Source organism: Ammospiza nelsoni, chromosome 2 (genome assembly GCF_027579445.1).
Source record: "Ammospiza nelsoni isolate bAmmNel1 chromosome 2, bAmmNel1.pri, whole genome shotgun sequence".
Taxonomy (NCBI): Eukaryota; Metazoa; Chordata; class Aves; order Passeriformes; family Passerellidae; genus Ammospiza; species Ammospiza nelsoni.
The window spans coordinates 114108331-114122728 of record NC_080634.1 but is presented as its reverse complement, the minus strand read 5'-3'; the positions used below and the strand labels follow the sequence as shown (position 1 = coordinate 114122728).

Here is a 14398-nt window from a genome sequence, read left to right as displayed (position 1 = left end):
AATAACCTGGTCAGTATTACAAAAAGAGCACTAGGAGCGGAAAATTTCCTGTCATCTCCTTTCCCTTTCCAGAAATACATAAATAATTTCTCTGGAATGAAAAATATGTGCTGATTTCCACATTTGCACTACTTACACTAGTGTTACCAAGATAAATTCAAAAAAAAGGCAAGTTTTGATTTAATGAGAACTGAAATCTATAGCTCTGTCATTTCACTTCTTCCTCAGGATTCACTTTTAGTCAACTGGTGAAACATTTCTATTTAGCATGCAAAAAGGCAAGATTACCTAGCATGAGCTGGCTCTTGAGGGGGGTCTGAGTTCCAGGTTCACATGGAGGAGGTGTGAGAAATTGATCTTTGTGGCATTTGTTGCTCTGTACTTCTCTCAGGTGTCTTTCTCCTGCCTTCCTCTGTCCCTGCATTAATTTGGTGGGTACAGACAGTCCCCTCTAAAGGCAGCAAGGTGCTACCAAGAATAAAATTAGATTTTAAGATAGGAAAACTGTTTTAAATGCCTTGTTCTAGGGATTGGCTTGTACATCTATTGCTGTGTAGGTTTTGTGGTTTGTTTTTTAATTAATCTAATATAAATCTGTCAAAATCAAGGCACCGGGTTTCTCTGGAGCCTTTGTGCAACAGAATTTGTTTATTTTTATTTTATTTTTTTTTTTCCAAACTCCACCACCACTTGTAATAGAAACCACAGTGACTCAGTTTGGGAAAACCCTCCTGTGCAGTTGTTTGCTCTTTCTAGTCTTGTCACTCTTACACTTGACTTCTTCACTACCTGCAGCCTGCACTCTGGGACCTCTTGCCTTCCTTTTTAGCTGCTGTTACTCTGCAGATTGTGAACAGAGACCATTCAGAACCTGAGGAGCCACCCAGAGCTCTCTTTCTGTCTGGCTGCTGAATGTCCTGAGCCTTTGCTCCCGCTCAGGTGACATTTTGAGGCAGCAAGTGTGATTTGTTTGTTTTCAGCCTGGTGTTTGTCCCCTGAATTTCACAAAACTCCCTGTTCAGTCACTTGTGTCAGTGTGCCACTTTAATGGCTAAGGAAAAGCAAAAAGATGAGAGCAGAAATAAAGGCAAAGTGGTGCTCAGTGAGAAAACTAGTTGGAAATGCCTTTTGTTTTAGTGGTGGCCTCACTTTCCATCCTGCAGTCTGAGCACACACACCCCAGCTGGGAGCCAGCACAGGGGAGAGCAGTTACACAAATGGGAACCCCCTCAGTCTGGAGATTTTCCTCTCTGGAAAACTGTTGCTTATGACAAAGAATAAAAAAACAACCCCCCAAGCCTAATCCACATGGTTTCTTTTTCATTTTCACCCATGGAAACGTCATCTGAAGCAAGTGCAAAAGACCTCAGCCAAACACCATAGCCCAAATACTGAAATTTTAGCACTTTCTCATCCAATATAGAAAACTTGATCTCTTGCTTACCTCTGTGGGATCTCCCTGTGTCCCTCTGCCCGTGCTGAGATCCAGACGTGCTGCTGCTGCAAGGAGCTCCTGTGTGAATGAGGAAGTTCTGGAGCAGGGCAGGATGTAAGTGAGCAGTGACTCAGAGAATTCAGGGGCTGTTTCTCCAGCCAAGCTGAGGAATACATGGAATTATTGTCAGCTCTCACCATAGCCTGTGCAGCTGACACAGGCTCTTGCAAACTACCAATCGAAAAAGCTGAGGAGTTACCACTTTACCAATAGAAAAAGCTCAGGATCCACCTTTGATCTTTTCCCAGAATTTAGCTATTTATGATAATGCAGCCTTCAGATATTGCAGTTCCTTCTAGGAGGACTGCCTACATTTTGCCTTATAGTTAAGCATTTCTTTGCATGAATGTGCTGCTTGAAAATGTTCAGAACAAGGATTTTGCCAGTGTTTCTGAAACAACTTTTGTCTCTCAGCTTAAGCAGGCACTTGAGACTTTGCTTAGTTCTTTCTACTGAGGAAAAAAATAATTAAAAAACTTTTATCTTACATTAACATCAGTCAAAAGTGATTGTATTTGGTTTCCTTTACAGCTGAGCACTGACCCTACCCCTCGCAGTTTCTAAGCATTCCTTTCCAAACTCTACAGTGCCAAAAAAAGCTGTTTCTTTTATTTGCTCTGCAATCAAGCAAAGCTTTTTTCCTGGTTCTCTGCTTCTGATGTGCAGGTTCTGAGCAATATTCACCCCTTATGTTTTCAGCCAGCCATGGCAGAAGCCTTTCTTTTTCTCCTTGAGAGCTCTTGCATGTCGCTGAGCTGTGGGTCTGGCACGATCTGCTGTTGCATTTCATAAAGAAAATTATGTTTTCCTTTCAATGGGCATTTGCTGCCAAGGGCATTTCTTCACAAGGGTGGTTTGGTTTTTGTTTTGCACATAGTTGCATAATTGCATAATTCAGCAATTGTGGAAAAATATGTTTGGTGTATTCTGTTCAACACTTATTCAAACTCTGGTTTCTGGGTAGTCTCTCTTGCATTGAATTGAATCCTCTGACATCTCCCTTTATTTACTTTACAGCTGTATACACACACTTCTTAATTTACTATTAGTGTTGAACTTTACATTATATAAACATGCCATAAAATACATACCCATCGATTTGAATTATTATAAAAAAGTATTAAATAATATTTACTCTTGAAAATAAATAATAGAAATACAACCACTGTTCTCATTTATCTCAGCTCCTTCTCTGCTTGGGTTAAGTCGAGAGTTTGCTATTTAATCATGCTGGAAGAATTTAAATATTAACATGTAACACTCATACAAAAAATTACTTAAACTTTAGAATAAGCCTGTTTGGTTTTTGTTACTTGTTTTTATTTTTGGGGTTTTTTGGGGGGGTGGTTTTTATTTTTTTTGGTTTGTTTTTTTTTTTGTATTAAGCTAGAAGTTAAGTAATTGAAAAATTCTAGAAAATCATCTTTCATTATACTAGAAAATAAACAAAGCCACTCACACTCTATTTAACTGTTTTAAAAGGAAGACTTAGCAAATCAGTCAGCTTGATGGTATTATTTGAGCAATATGTAATTTCTCACTCAGATAGGGCTGTAATGGATTTGCTCATTCTCCCCTGTGGCAGTGATAATCCAGACTATTTCCTGAGGCACTTCACTTTTGGAAAGCTTTGAATGTCTGATGCAACTCATATTTAGATGTGCGGAAGACAGAGCAGGGGAATAAACTTGAGAGTTTGTAGAAGTTATTTTCTCACTAGCACTGAAAGACAGAAGTGGAAGGCTTCCAATACTAGAATTCATGATTAAGTACCAAAACCATCTATGGCTGCACTAATGTCAAGAGAAAGTTGTATTTGTGGTTTTTTCCCCCCTCATTCTCTTCTGAGAGCTACTCTTTTGGAAGATCCTAATCCTACTCTGAGAGCTCCTCTCACAACAGCAAAAGCATTGTCCAAGTTAACTTGTTTGCTGGAATCTGACTCAGAAGTGCCATGTCCTGCTCCAGATGAAAGAAAATCAGTCCATAACAGAGATTAAGGATGTGACCTTAATGCTTCATAGGTTAATTCCTTCTTTACGTGCTTTGAACAAGCCTAAATTTAAACTATCGGCTGAAGTAATTCCCCTGTGTGTCCAGTGATTCCAACAGCCTTTTCCCCTACATCCCTTTAAAGTTCTGTGTCTTGAAATACAAGTTTTTCTTATGTTTTGTCTTCCAAGTGCCCTGCCTGGTGATTAAATACCTCTTAGCAAAAAGCCTCATGAGGATGGAAAGGCTGCTGTGTTCCAGCTTTGTGTTTAGATACCCTCTGTGCCTTGCATTATTTTCTCATGTTATTGCTGTGGGGGAGGTAGCAGGTATGGATCACCAATCCATTCTTTCAAAACCTCTCAGCTGTGGGGTCCCAGTTGTGGGTTTCTCTGGGTCTGGGTTGAAGGCACTTGAGACAGCAATTCATGTTCAGACTAGGCAAAATATTGCCTGCAGGCTGAGGGAGGTGATCCCTTCCCTCTCCTGAGCATTAATGAGGGGAATTTCTGGAGTTCTGGGCTCCCCCATACAATAAATATATCAATCTAAAGGGGAGATAGAGTAGATAGGTGTTTATTATTTCTTATCAGTAAAGCAGTCTCACTACTGTGAGTTCTGCAGCTTTTCATTAGAAGGCACAAAATGACAACAATCTCTTGGTACAAGGTCTTTTAAGACTAAACTATCCAGTTAAGAACTGACACCTGGATTATTTCCCCTTTTAACCCAATAACTGATCCCACAGAGCTGCAATGGGGACTTTTCTGCCCAATTACAAAATGCCACCCAAACCCATGGAGAAGAAGGAAGGAGAAGCATGAAGAAGAACAGGGACAACACCCTGTGCCCTCCATCTTGCTTCCATCCACAACACACTAAAAATCCCAAAACCTCAATTTCTCACCAAGTGACACACCTACACTGCTCTCTGTAATCTATTTCACACTTTAGTGGATTCCAGTCTATCTTGGAGTCTGGGAAACTTTCTCCATGGATGAGGGTCAGAGTCAGTGCTGTCCTGGGGGTCAGGGCACCCCAGAGCAGACAGAGAAATATTCCCAGTGCCCTGGGTTTCCACACTCAGCATACAAAAATACAGGAGCCACAGACACTTGTGGACATTTAATGGTCTGGATGAAGGCTGTGGGTCTGGTGGGCAGGGCCATACAGTTTTAACTCAATTTGATTTTCAGTGATAAATACAAAGGAGTCATACTGATCTGTGGTGACTGCTCACCAGGATAAACCTTTCCAGTGTGTGGTTGAGCTTTGGTTTGGAGTTGATTTTTGTTGGGGATGATTTTTTTTTCCAGGCTCATCAATGGCTCATGTGATAGAAGAGAGGTGCTGTGATTGCTGAGTGTTCCACTGAGCATAGTCAAACTTGGAAGAAAAATTAAGACTTGGCAGCAGTGCAATGCTGGCTTATAATTGTTTATCTTGACAGAAAGAAAAGACTGAAAGAAATATTTTTCTCTTTCTAGCCTTCCTGTTCTTCCAACATTTTCCTATTAAACTTAGCATGGGTTGAGTGACCTGAAGGAGAGTGCTGTTATGGCTGTAAGCTTTCAAAACCCAGCCATAATTTTTCCACAGAGTAGTTGAACTTGGAAGAGACCTTTGTAAGTGATCTGCTTCTGCTCCCCTTCTCAAGCCAGGTCACCTACTTGATCTTCAGACAGAGCCTTCTGTGTGGGCCCATTTCCTCTGCAGAGAGCCTGGCTCTGTCCTCTTTGCGCCCTCCCTGGAGGCATTTCCATACTCTGATGGAATCCCACCTGAGCCTCCTCTGCCCCAGCTCTCTCAGCCTTTCCTCACAGTCTCTTCAGCATCCTTGTGGCCCTTCACTCTCTCCCCTTTAGACTGATATATTTATTGTATGGGGGAGCTCAGAACTCCAGAAATTCCCCTCATTAATGCTGAGGAGAGGGAAGGGATCACCTCCCTCAGCCTGCAGGCAATATTTTGCCTAGTGCAGCTCAGGATGCCTTTAACCTTCTTTGCCACAAGGATACAGTGCTGACTTGTGTCCAACATGGATCCTTTTTTTCTCTTCTTGAAGACAAGGGTGATGTTTGCTCTCCTCTACCTCTCTGGCACTGCTCACAATTGCCATCATCCATCAAGGATTATCCAGAGTGGCCTTGCAATGATGTCTCCCAGCTCCCTCAGCACTCATTGGTGCACCCCATCAAAACCTTGAATGGATCAAAATCCAGGTGGATTTTGGTTTTTTTTAAAACTCATTTCTGCATGCTCAGACAGTGTCTCTGTTCCTTCCATGTTATCCACCCCTGTTCCACCCTCTGCCTGCTTCCTTTTGTCAGGATCTCCTTGTTCATCCTTTCAGGCCTCTTGATATGTTCTTGCTTGTTGTTTTTTTTTTGGCTTCCTACACATTGCAATGAAGCAAGCACAGAACAAAACCTTGTTGAGACAAGCTACCAAGCCAACACAAATCCTTATGCTGGCTCACTTACTACAGGCCATTGTCTAAAAATGTCTTGCTGGTTTTCAGTCCCTGGGGCTCCTCACTTCAGTGTTTGGAGATGTTCACATGATCAGTACCTTTGTCATGCTGCTTTTAGGGTGTCTAAATGTGCTTTCTCCCCTCTATTGGCTATATCCTGCATATTTGCTAAAAGGTTTCCAACGAAAGCAAAATACAGCCTGCTTTTCCGCAGAACACATCTCTCTTTTTTTTACCAAACGCAGTTGCCCACACATCTGCTAATTCAAACACTGTGAATCAGATGCTTTCCAAAATCAGAGCCAGACTGTTTTCATCACCTATAAGTGAATTGATGGAAGAATGAATAACTTATATATTTTAATTTCCTGTATCTGGAATTTAAACTTGCATTCAGCTAAGTACTGGTGCAGACTGGTCAAGGGACTTGTGTATTTTCATTTGGTGGTTATATAGCATGTTGAAGCCTTGCAATATTCTTTTTTCTAGTTGTTTATTTCCTCTCTTCTTGTGTTTGTTAACCAAATGGCTCCTAAGCCTGCTGGCAGAATTCTCCAAAAAATGAGTATTTTTTTGCCTGTTCATCTCATATTGGTGATTGTATCTGGTATAACTGATAAATGTGAGTTTTTCTCTTTGCCCTGCCCCCATTTTATTATCAGATTAACCAAATAATACATAATAAGACAATCTCAACCAAGCCCTCCTCAGAAGGAAAATGCAAACTCCATTTGTCATTCTGAACAGAAGACAGCAAGGTTGTTTGGCTAAGGCAGTACAGACCAGCTGCATCTTGTCCTGCCCACCTTCTCTGCTTCCTGTTGATAAACCTTAATCCTTCTCCAGTTCAGGTGGAAACCAAAAGACTTCAAATGAGGCTAGTGAGCACCTGAATCTGTGTGCTTTATTTGTCATTTTGGATTTGGCTGCAGAGTGGGGCTTTCCAGCCCTGGTTGTGCCTGCTTTCCCTGGTTTCCCCATGTTTAGCTAATACCTTTTGTGGTTAGGACTCTCACCCCAGGGTGAGGGCAGATGCAGACATATGAAGAATTAATGAGTTTTCAAGCTGGCTTTTGAACCACTTGAGCACCAGTGGGAGACCTTTCCTGGTGCAGCCATAGTAGCGAAATTGAAGCAGTGTGTCCAGTTGCAAAGGAGGAGGTGACAGCCAGCAGCATTGCTGTCCAAGAGATGTGCAAGTCCTGGCAATGGGAGACACTTGGCAAGAAATGTGCATCTGTTACTGAGGCCTGATGACCTGAACATGCCAGCAGGCATGGGAACAAAAATTCAGCTTGACTGTGAGAAAGGAACGAATGTGAAGCTGATCTTTGCTACTACTTTTGTCAGTCTGATCCTTTAAGTGATAAAGCTTTTGGGTCAATCAATTAGCTGTTTGTTGCGCTCTGAATTCAGTTCCCCCCTTTTTTCAGGGTACCCTGCAGTGGGTGGCTGCCCAAGGACTCAGGATCTCAGACACTCAAGGGAAGATTTGTATTTTTCTGTAAAGGTGTTGATGCTTGTATTTGCCTCAAGGCTTCTGGATTTTCCTAGGGAATAGCAGCAAGCACTGAGAGGTGTTGGAAATGTAATTTTCTCCATGTATGGTTGCTTTTCTCCCAGCATAAGCAAGACATAAAATAGACTATTTCAGTTGGGCAGGGCCTGCTTTAATCAGGTGGGGGGAAGTCTCTGCTCAGCCTAGAAATGTGCAGGGAGCACACCCACCTTTGAAAGGTATTTAACATTCCAACCAGCTCATTTGCAGCTATAATAGTATTTGGGGGTGTAACTGGGTTCCTCTCTGGGCCTGTGAATTGTGTAAGTCAGGAATTGAGCAGAGGTACCTGGGGGAGGTTCAGCACAGTCCCAGTGTGAAAAATGAATATTCTATGACTGGCTTTTCTCAAATATTAAAGTGAATATTATATGTGTTGTGTTAGAAAGTAATGCCGTATTAATTATCTTAAGTAGTGTGTTAAATATAGTTTTAGGTTATAAAAAATGTTAAAATAGAAGCTATGCTATGTAAGATACTTTTTTTAAAGAAAGGACTCGCGGTGAGATAGCAGCCACAGGACACCTGAATCTTTCAGAGAAAGAGAATTTATCGTTCCATTATCAGAAGAAATGAACTTCTTCCCACCTCAAAGGCGCTCTCAGGGTTCAGAGGAAGAAGTTGAGGACGACCAGACAGAATCCTGTATTTGAATGGAATTTATGCATCATGTATGAAGTGTATGAACATGCAACAGGCTATTGCTTTCAAGAGTTAATCCTTTGTTAATGTGTGTCCTTTTTTGGGCTCGTGCTGCCCAGAAAAATGTACCCAGACATCTGTAATTCTTTGTCTCTATTGTCTCATGTTGTCCTAATTCAAACTGGCCAAATTATTATTACTCTCTAATTGTATTACTATTTTTATAATCATTTTATTACTATTCAACTTTTAAAATTTTAAAAAGAAATGATTGGCATTTTTCACACCCCGCAATGCCATCTGCAGTCCTCCAGTGATGCAACTGCTTAGTAAGGCTCATTATAGGAAAGGTTCTTCCATTTCATGGCAGGGATACCACGAGATCCAAGAACAAAAAGTCCTACAGCTTGGTTTATGCTGTCAGAGCTATGGTCTGTGCTGTCCTGCGAGAGCTTTGTCAAGCCTGACGTGTTCATTTTTGAACGACTGCAGATCCAGCCACTCTTGTTACATTTTGTAGAGGGTTTTTTTTGTCTCTGAAGGGTTATGTGTTAATGTGAATGTTAGCAAGCAATGAAAGTGCCCATTCTGCAGTTGTTAATGGCAGTCCTTTACCCCTGGCCTATCAGAAGTTGGTCTAATAGTGGGGAAATTGTTAAATTCAGCAACACTTGCTGTGCTGTGAGTGTCCAAAGGCCCTTAAAGCAGCACCTTCCCTGTGGCTGTGACCCACAGGGACAGCAAGGTGAGCAGGGACTTTGTGATGGGAGAGGTATATAGCAGCAAATCTTCAGATCTTGGAACTCATCTTATCTAAAAATCAAAATTTATTTCTAAATTTCGTGATAGAAAGCACAATTTTTCCTAGTGTGAAAGTTCAGGCAGGCCCTAATAGCTGTCTGTAATTAACTTGCTGGTATTCTGCCAGCCTGTGGGGAGCAGCTCCTCAAGAGGGCAAAAAATAGTCTGTGCTGTCTTGGCAGTGAACAGGGACATGAGCTTTGACATGTTGGTGTGCGGGGGAGATGACAGGAATATCAATCTTCCCTACTGTGCCAGTACCAGTCATTGGTTTTTCTGGGTCTGGATTGAAGGAACTTGAGACAGTAGTTCTTGTTCAGACTCAGGTGTTTATTGTTTCTTATCAGTAAAGCAGTCTCACTGCTGTGAGTTCTGCAGCTTTTCATTAGAAGGCACAAAATGCCCAACAATCTCTTGGTACAAGGTCTTTTAAGACTGAACTATCCAATGAAGAACTGACACCTGGATTATTTTCCCTTTTAACCCAATAACTGATCCCACAGAGCTGCAATGGGGACTTTTCTGCCCAATTACAAAATGCCACCCAAACCCATGGAGAAGAAGGAAGAAGGAGGAAGAAGCAGCATGAAGAAGAAACCCAGGACAACACCCTGTGCCCTCCATCTTGCTTCCATCCACAACACACTAAAAACCCCAAAACCTCAATTTCTCACCAAGTGATACACCTACACTGCTCTCTATAATCTATTTCACACTTTTGTGGATTTTGGTCTATCTTGGAGTCTGGGAAACTTTCTCCATGAATGAGGGTCAGAGTCAGTGCTGCCCTGGGGGTCAGGGTACCCCAGAGCAGACACAGAAATATTCCCAGTGCCCTGGGTTTCCACAGCTCCCCAAAAAACAAACAGTCTTACTGAAAGCAGTGACATTCCAGTTGTGTTTGCATCCAGCCTGTGGCAGTCCTGCCACCCACATAAGGATGCTTTGGGATCCATGTGCTTTCTTGCTTATCTCCTTGCAAAATTTGACCAGCATTTGACACACTGCTGAATTTCACTTTATCTCTGCTCAAATACACTTCTGCATGTGGCTGCTTTGTGCTCCCCTCTCAGTTGTGCTGAGTGCTTGCATGGAGCTTCCCACTGAGATAGATCAGAGAGATGTTATAAAAGTGTTTATTGGCAGGCTGGGTGCTCTGCCCCATCACCTGGCAGTGCAGAGATTGAGATTACAGGTTGCTTTGTAAAAGGTGTAGTGAGAGATCAGTAAAACTGCTGGGCTGTAAAGCCAGGCCTGTGTAGGAGGGGTTTAGGGTCCATTGCCAGCTTCTCACCTGATTTCTGCCCAGGTGCAAAAGGTCAGTGGTTTTGGTGTTTGCTACAGCATTGCCTGGAGACTAAACCAAACAATTCCTTTCCTGTCCTGCCCTTCAACCACACCCCAAATCTTCTGAAATATGTTCAGGCAGAGGCACACCTCTTGTGCCTGGGATCTCTTGTGGCTGTAGTGTGCTTCAGCCTGAGCACCTGTGACCTGGGAACAATAAAACCAGGTTTAATGCAAAAGTTGATAAAGTATGAAATGAAGGAGGTGTTTGACACATGGATTATCTACTACTGTTTCCCAAGACTTGAAGGTCTATTGATGCAATAAATGCAGCCACAGACTCTGGTGGATTCCTTTGGCCAAGTTTTCTGTTTCTGAGGAACCATTTTTTGACTTTGTTTAGAAATCATTTTCTACCCAGATTATGTTGTGATTCAGTAGGAATTTCTCAAAAATGAAGCTGAGACACATTATATGAAGTTGGTCTGCAGTTAACACGTTGCCAAAAATGCTGATGAAAGGCACTGACACACTCTGTGCATGCCTGATAGTCTTTGGTTAATCATTCCAGCTGGCTAGAGTGTATGTTTGGTAGCTCTTCTTTATGGGCTATTTTAAATAAAAATAAATTAAAAACCAATCTGTTCCCCCCAGAAGCCTTCATCTCCTGAGGACTGGCAAATTGTCACTAAAAATAAATTAAATACTAATAAATTTCCTCCACAAGCCTTCATCTCCTGAGGACTGGCAAATTGTCACTGGGCTGGAGCAGATTAAAATATTTTCTTTTTTTCCCTCTTGCTTTCTTGTTCCTCCTCTCAGTTGGATTGAACTGTCCCATACAAAACAGCAGGGGCAGGCAGCTGTCTCATGGTAGTCACGAAAAATGCAACTTCAAATAATGAACAGATAATTTGAAGTTAAACAGAACAGTTGTGTGAAGTTTGGGGGTTAGTTATTTATCTGTTTAATTATGTATTATTTTATTTTTTCCTGCTCAAAGGCACTTACCCCTCAGCAGTGGGGTGTGCCCATGATCCCTAATGGGATCCCCACCTGATGAGAAGAGACCTGGCACCAAGGCTCACCCTGCCAGGGACCCCTGGAGACTTCCCTGTCTCCAAAGCCACTTCCTCAGTTTCTCCAGTCCTTCAGTTTCTGGGGATGCTTTCTGTGCCAGCTGGTGCCAGGAGGGCAGGAGACCTTCCTGGGGTGGTGTCCCTCTGCCTCACCCTGTGCAGAATCAGTCAATGAAATCTCCTGGAAGGCGTGGGCATTATCTGGCCAGCCCTCCTGCCTTGTTCAGTAGGTCAGGAACCAGCACAAGGCTGGATTTTTCTCATGGTTTTGATAAGAGAATTCAATAACATATCTTGAATAAGATAGCAGCCCTCTGTGCTGCAGACACAGCCAGGTGGAAATATGGGCATACCCAGACTTAGTTCATGAGGGCAGGGAAAACCAAAGCAAAGGCTTTGAAAGACCAGGTTTGTGATAGGACTTGTAGTCCTTTTCTGACACAGAGTTTAATCACACTGATCTGAGCTGGTTAATAAAACTTCCAACAAGGTGATAAAGATATTTCATGTTTGCCTACTGTTATAAAATTAGCTACAGCTCAGGCATTTTACCTTTATTCCATAACCTATTTTTAGTTACAGTAACTGTGATAACTGCAGTGGTGATGCATTTTAGAAGCTAGGTAGCACAAAAATGGTAAGGCTGATTGACAGAGAGATGAATTGAGAGGTGTAGAGTTGCTTCTAGTCCAGCATGATGCTGTGGAAAATTTCTTTTTGCAGGCAAATCTGATCTTGTTTCGAAACTGCAGTCTCAGGCCTATAAGAGGGATGACATGTGACAGCACAGATCTGGCAAAAGAAATTAAGAAAACATTTTCAGTCACTCCCCGTCCACATTATGGCTGTGTTACTGTTGCTTCTTACTGACAGATTCTTTAAAGACTTCCAGTTTGAATGAGAGATATCTTTTTCTTCCTTCTAAATTTTTTTAGAGGTGATTTTTTTTTTTTTTTTTGGTGCTGTGTAATCCCATTCAAAATTAGCAAACAGCTTCTGTTGACTTGTGATGTCTGCTGGGGTGGAAGCTGCACAAAAGTAGACTTTCCAGTCCAGCAAGTGGAAAAAGGTCTCTGCAAGCTGGAGATGGGAGTGTAAGCACCAAGTCAGCTCCAGGCAGCCTCGTGTGACTCTGAGCATGACTCTGTGTCCATTTGTCCTTAGCTGCATTTCTTGGAACTACAGAATAACAAATAAGTAATTTATTAGTAAATTGTTGAGACCTGTTTTGGGCAAGTTCAAAGGTCTGCCTAAGCATCCTTGATATATGAGCATCTATCCCTACATAGCAGTTTCTGTGCCAGACTGAAATGAGAGACAGGCTCTTTCCTAACAATATGCAAACAAAGAGTTTGTGATTAACAGCAGTGTCACAAGCAGCTGCCAAGGGCTTGCATTTGACATCAAGGAGCATGGTTCAGATGCAGTAATTATGCTAAGTGGTGCTGATAACAAAGGAAATGTTGGAAGCATTTTTCCTGTGTTGGAAGGTAATTGTACAATGACCTGTTGTCACCTAAGTGCATCCTGAGAGATGAATGACATAGAAATCACTGCTCTGAAATTCCCTGGGGTGCCAGATGCAGAGATCACCTCCAAGAACATGTGGGGTGCCTTTTATAAACACAGAATGGGTAAGCTGGGAAGGGATCACAGTCATCCAGTCCAACCCCTCTGCTCATGCAGAGTCCCCTGGAATGTGTTACTGAGGATTGTGCCCAGGCAGCTTTTGAGCATCTCCAGGGGAGATGTCCACACTCTCTCTGGGCCTCCTGGTGCTCAGCCGCCCTCAAAACAAAGTTCTTCCTCATTTTCAGGTGGAACTTTCTGTCCATCATTTTCTGCCCATTCCTCTTGTCCCATGTCTCAGCTGCTCCCTGCCCTGTCCCCTCCCTGCAATGACAGACACGGCTCAAGTCCCCTCTCAGTTGTCTCTTCTTGGGGCTGAACAGAGCCACCTCCCTCAGTGTTCCCTCATGACTGAGGTGCTCCAGTCCCCCCATCACCTTTGTACCCTTGCTCCAGACTTGCTCCAGGAGCTCCACAATAATCCTCAAGGAGGGATCAGATGACAATGATTCCATCCCTTGTCACATCATGGAGGAGGTGAAGGCCCTAATGCCCACCACATATTGAGAGGAAAAACCCCAAAAGCCTAACAGACATGGGGCTGTTTTCTCCCTGGAGTTAGGCTGTACTCAATTGTTCTTTACAGCAGTTTCTGCTCCTCTGGAAATGAGAGAAGTTAGAGAAATTACACTTGGGGGTAATATTACCTCTTGTTCATGTTTGCTACAAATATGAGAAAAATTCACTTTGAAAGCTGGGAAAGCAACAAATAAGTTTTCTTTGATGTAGCCCAACAGCTACTGAGAACAGATATTGGAGTCAGGGGAGCTGGAAAAAGGGAATGGTTTTTTGAGCAAAAGAGACACTTCAACTCTCACAGGTAAAAAGATTTAAATAGTGAATCTGACAACAGGGCAGATGGATCCAGATCAGTAAGTAGCAACACATGTTTTCTCTTGGGGCTTTCCACTTGTGGTTTACCAGCCATGCCACAACAAAAAGTCTTTCACTTTTCTGTGAAAGTAAGTCCATTTATTAGTCTTCCTCCAAAGCTGCATCAACTGTTGCTTTCCTGTGCATGTGTTGAAGTGAGCTGCTGTCTTTAGTGAAGGCAAACAGAGGGATGCTGGTGCTCCTGTGCAAGGCTGCTCGGGGGGAGTGCAATGAGCTGGTTCAGTTCTGGAAGCAGGAGTGTGTGCTGTGCCTTTGCTCTGCTTGGGGTTGACAAGTTGGGTGAGAAGGGGATGAATCAGCCCAGGCTTAGTGCTGCCCTCAGGCCACTGCCTGGCTTTCCTGGAGTTTGTGGGGTTGTTCGAGGGATTTTGTTGTGTGAGCCAAAACAAAGCAAAGGTGCTCAGCTCTGTGTTGTGTTTGCCTCCCCTAATCTGAGGCCTTTGAAAAGGAGCACTGAGGGATGTGGCTAAAAAGTAAAACTCGCCTTGGGTGGAGGCAATGGCTTGGATTGACTTGGCTCTGTGTGTGTTGATAAATTTAGTCAAACA

The 14398-nt window shown here is 42.7% G+C and overlaps 1 protein-coding gene across 1 annotated transcript in view; it reads right to left on the bottom strand.

Moving 5' to 3' along the window:
* LOC132069578 (V-set domain containing T-cell activation inhibitor 1-like) overlaps positions 1 to 1695 on the bottom strand; it is a 34169-nt gene extending 32474 nt beyond the window's left edge. The window contains exon 1 of the mRNA XM_059465880.1: positions 1445 to 1695. The gene's annotated coding sequence lies outside the window, so the exon portion shown is untranslated. The remainder of the gene's footprint in view (positions 1 to 1444) is intronic.
* Between the last annotated feature and the right edge of the window lie 12703 nt (positions 1696 to 14398).